The following is a 5,232-nucleotide window of genomic DNA, read 5'->3' on the forward strand; positions in this document are numbered from 1 at the left end:
CTCACAGTGGCCATGTAATTTATCATTCAAACAGAGACCTTTTTTTTTTTTTCTTGAGACAGAGTCTTGCTCTGTCACCCAGGCTGGAGTATAGTGGCATGATCTCGGCTTACAGGTATGTGCCACCATTCTGGCTAATTTTTGTATTTTTAGTAGAGACAGGGTTTCACCATGTCAGGCTGGTCTTGAACTCCTGACCTCAGGTGATCTGCCCGCCTCAGCCTCCAAAAGTGCAGGGATGATAGGCGTGAGCCACCTCACCCAGCATAGAAACACTTTTGAGAGGGATATTTAGGGTTACTTGAGGTGCCAGTTCAACAAACATAAATAGAACATTGCAAAGCAAACCAGGCTGTAGGGTCGCCCTCCCCAAGGTGCTCATGGCTTTTAAGCTGAGATGGAGGCCTGCGGTCAGCACCTACAGAAGCACAGTCCCACCTGCTCTGCCCTACTCAGGAATTCCTGAGAAATAAGAGCAGTCAGCCTCACTGGATTTACGGGTGACTTTAGGGTCTAACAGGGAGGGCTGAAAAAGAGCTCAGAAAACAAAGGTGGGTTCTTACTTTCTTTTTTTTTTTCCCAAGCCAAACTGTATCCAGCTTTATTAAAGATACTTTCCATAAACAATCATGGTATTTCAGGCAGGACATGGGCAGACAATCGTTAACAGTATACAACAACTTTCAAACTCCCTTCTTCAATGGACTACCAAAAATCAGAAAGCCACTATAAAACCCAATGAAGTCTTCATCTGATGCTCTGAACAGGGAAAGTTTAGAGTGAGAGTTGACATTTCACATTTAGCATGTTGTTTAACAACTTTTCACAAGCCGACCCTGACTTTCAGGAAGTGAAATGAAAATGGCAGAATTTATCTGAAGATCGACAATCTAGAAACGCAACCACTGCTGTTTTGACAGGTGCCATCTCAGTAGCATCACTGGAAAGTCCAGATTGCCTGACACACTGGTAACCAATGACTAGGGGTCAGGTCCCAACAGAAGCCGGGGCTTAAGGGAGTTAAGTCTTTGCTGAAAGATGGAAAGGGAGAAGAGGACATAAAAACAAATTTGTTTTTCCATACCACAAGGCTTTTGTGCCAAGATGGCCATGTGTGTCAAAGTCAGGGAATCCCTTCTCCTGGGAACCAAAAGGAAGTCTCTCAAAACCAGAAGGGAAAGGTGTTTTCCCCACATCAATCCAGCTTTGGAGACATTCTATTAGTGACATATGCCCCTTCCCCCAAAAACAGCAACGAAGTGTTCTGTGTGCTAACAATATAGCTTTAAAAAAAAAAAAAAAGTAAGACAAAATTCTGCATTTTTATAAAACTTGATAAAAAATAGTATTTCAAACTGTACAGTCACCAGAAGCACACAGTTATCAAAAACGCACACACTTCACTTGGCATCTCCAGCACCTTGAGCTTTCTGTGCCTGGTCTGTTTTGGCATCTCCGTTTTCTGCAGGGTTAGTCCCCTCCTTGCCAGCATCAGCTTTTCCCTTTTTCCCGTTGGGTACCTTCTCTCCCTTCTTTGCAGGGGCCTTTTCAGGCTTGGGCTCTGGCTTTGGAGGAGCAGGTTTAGCAGACAACCTCGCGGATCTTCTCTGTGGTTCGTCCTTCACCTTGACTTTATCTTCTTTAGCATCCCCTTCAGCCTTTCTCTTGGGCATGGTGGCGACAGCGGCGGGCCGTAGGTGCTGGACGCAGGATGCAGCCCGCACGGGGTTTGGTCTGTCCGGGGGTCGTTCTCGCCTCTTGTTCTTCACACTGCTCGGGGTTCTTACTTTCTTATTTCACAAGCCTGGTTTTGCGTGTTTGGCAGGTGTTGCAGAAACCCCCTGAGCGGAACAGCCCAGTAGCATGCCTGGATAGAGAAACCCTGCTCCGTGCACACTTGCACGGAGCCGCCCTGAGTCCTTGCAGGCCTGCAGGCACAAACAGGGCCGCTTGGGAGGTCACTCCTGCAGCTTCCTGGGCGCTGTTATCTCCAGTCTAAGGCTGGACCCTGCTCTCTGAAACTTCACTCAGTCACTTTCTTTTTTCTTAACTTTTTTTTTTTTTTTTTTTTTTTTTTTGAGACAGAGTCTTGCTCTGTTGCCCAGGCTGGAGTGCAGTGGCACAATCTCGGCTCACTGCAACCTCTACCTCCCAGGTTCAGGCAAGTCTCCTGCCTCAGCCTCCTGTGTAGCTGGGATTACAGGCGCCTGCCAACATGCCTGGCTAATTTTGTATTTTTACTAAAGACCAGGTTTCACCATGTTGGCCAGGCTGGTCTCAAACTCCTGACATCAAGTGATCCACCCTCCTTAGCCTCCTAAAGTGCTGGGATTACAGGCGTGAGCCACCACACCTGGCCACACTCAGTCATTTTCTAAAGGAGCTTCTCTGAAAGACTAACATCACTGCTCCTCCCAATGACTTGAGGGATACCAAGACTAGAGGTGGAAATAGGGTCCCTTCGTTGGATCACTGGGCCCTTCATGGATGCTGTGCTGCCCCCCACAGCCCACGGTGCTGCAAGGTGCCAAGAGCGACCTGTGCCATCCACAGCCTCCAATGCACCAAAGCTATGAGGTACCCTGTGCAGAACTGGGCAACCACCCATCTCACTCACCGCCAACTTTATTCTTCTAAAAACCTTGGAGTCATCCTCAACTCCTCTCTTTCTCTGAAACCATACATCCCATTCATCAGGCAGTTCTATTGAGCTGTCTTTAAAATCTCCCAGGACCCTGCCTCTTGTCACCATGTTGCTGCCTTGCCCTGGTCCAAGCTACCAGCAGGTGTACCTCGGTTATGGCGGTAGCCTCCTGAAGGGTATCCCTGCCTCTCTCCTCACCACCACCCTCCATTCAATCCGTTCTCAAGACACAGCCCTTGGAAATGTAAGTTAGATCACGTCACTGCCATGACCAAAACCCTCCAATGGGCACATGTCGCTTAGGGTGAAAGCCAACGTTCTTACCAGGCCTGCAGGCCCTGTACCATCTGCACCATGTGTGCCCTGTTACGTTTCTCTCCTTCTCTCCTCCTTGTCTCCACACTGGTCACTCCATTCCTCCACACACTAGTAGTCCTGCTCTAACCTGGGGACCTTTATGCCAGCAGTCTCTTCTTCTTATGTATGTATGTATGTATGTGTTTATATATTTATTTTTAGAGACAGCATCTCCCTCTGTCACTCACACTGGAGAGCAGTGGTGCAATCTGAGCTCACTGCATCCTCGAACTCCTGGGCTCAAGCAATCCTCCCACTTCAGCATCCTCAGTAGCTAGGTCTACAGGCATGCCTAGCTGATTTTTTTTTTTTCTTAAAATTTTTTGTAGAGATGGGGCCTTGCTATGTTGCCCAGGCTGGTCTTGAACTCCTGGGTTCAGGTAATCCTCCCACCTCGGCCTCCCAAAGTGCTGGAATTACAGGCACGAGCCACTGTGCGAAGCAGTTTCCTCTTCGTGACACTCCTTTAACAATGGTCAAATCAACTCTTGGCATCAGTGTCACCTCTCAACCAAGTCTATTCTGACCACTCCATTTAAAATGGCAGTTGGTTCTTCCGGCAACATGCACATCTGGATTTTCTTATCTGTCCCACTCCATATCACTTCCCACCTCCTAAATGACCACATAATTTACTTATCTATTATATTTACCATTTATTGTCTAATCCCCCCGTGGAAGCTTTGGGTTTCATGATGGCAGGGGTTTGTTACTGTTGTTGTTCATTGATGTATCCTAAGTACCTAGGACAGTTTCTGGCACATAAGTAGTTGCTCCATTAATATTTGTTGAATGAATAGGCTGAGTGCAGTGGCTCATACCTGTAATCCCAGCACTTTGGGAAGTCAAAGTGGGCAGATCACTTGAGGTCAGGAGTTCGAGACCAGCCTGGACAACATGGTAAAAGTCCATCTCTACTAAAAATACAAAAATTAGCCAGGCATGGTGGCACGTGCCTGTAATCCCAGCTACTCAAGAGGCTGAGGCAGGAGAATCGCTTGATCTTGAACTGCAGTGAACCGAGATGGCGCCACTGAACTCTAGCCTGGGCAACAGAACGAGACTTTGTCTCAAAAAAAAAATTGTTGAATGAATGAGCAAAAAGACCGTCTCTCTTTATGAATAGGCATGACACCTTGTCACTTGGGCATTGAAGCCACCATGCTTGTGCTCCTGCCTGTGAGTCCTAGAGTCTCCTGTGAAAATATTCCTTCCTCCTAATTCATAGGTACATCTGAATTTCAGAGATAACTGCACGACTGAAATTAAACTCGTCCCAAAGATGGAAGAAAACAGCAGAAAGGGCAGGAGAACCCCCTGAATGCAGCCTCTCTGATGTGGCTCCGTACCAGAGAACACATAGGCGGTAAAATCCGGGCTTAACCTCCCAACCACCCAATGACTGCTTGGGCAGATGAATGACAACACCATGGGGTTGTGGCTTTTTTTGGTTATAGAGATTATTGTATGGTGGGTATTTGATAAATGATTGAAACTTTTTATCTGCCTTTTTAGCCCAAGAAGCATGTTTGTAATTGCCATTACAAGGTGGTTGAGCATTTCCGAGGCTCATTACTATTGACTGGACACCACTAGCTTGCTTGGTAGCTGCTCCTATGTGAGTCATGTCTTGTAGCCCTGGCTACATAAATTAACTGACCTGGAATGGAAAGCTGAAAGATAAGAGAAATGAAGTGCATGAAACAGTATGATATAGTTTTGATATTTGTCGTGGCCCAAATCTCATGTTGAAATGTAATTCCCAACGTTGGAGGTGGGGCCTGGTGGGAGGTGTTTGGATTATGGAAGTGGATTCTTCATGAATGGCTTGGGCTATCCCCTTGGTGACAAGTGAGCTGTCGCTCTGAGTTCATGTGAGATCTGGTCATTTAAAAGTGTGTGGGCCCCCCCTGCCCCCACTGTCAATCTCATTTGCTCCTGCTTTTGCCATGTGACATGCCTGCCCCCTCTTTACCTTCTCCCATGGTTGTAAGATTCGTGAGGCCTTCCCAGAAGTGGAGAAGATGCTGGCATCACACTTCCTATACAGTCTGCAGAACCGTGAGCCAGTGAAACCTCTTTTCTTGATAAGTTACCCAGTATCAGGTTTTTCTTTACAGCAAAGTAAGAACGGCCTAACATACAGTCATTGATGCAAAAACAAGTGACTAGTTAATGATGTTAATTCTCTTCATGACTTCTCTTTATTTTTATTTTTTATTTATTTTTTA

At 46.6% G+C, this 5,232-nt stretch overlaps 1 pseudogene across 1 annotated transcript; it reads right to left on the reverse strand.

Annotated features, from left to right (window-relative positions):
* Positions 1-567: 567 nt before the first annotated feature.
* On the reverse strand, positions 568-1,749 carry LOC105516874 (annotated as a pseudogene). Its single transcript, XR_001002564.1, has one exon. The product of XR_001002564.1 is annotated as a non-histone chromosomal protein HMG-17 pseudogene (transcript).
* Between the last annotated feature and the right edge of the window lie 3,483 nt (positions 1,750-5,232).

The sequence above is a fragment of the Colobus angolensis genome, unplaced genomic scaffold, assembly GCF_000951035.1.
Source record: "Colobus angolensis palliatus isolate OR3802 unplaced genomic scaffold, Cang.pa_1.0 Scaffold293, whole genome shotgun sequence".
In the NCBI taxonomy this organism is placed as follows: Eukaryota; Metazoa; Chordata; class Mammalia; order Primates; family Cercopithecidae; genus Colobus; species Colobus angolensis.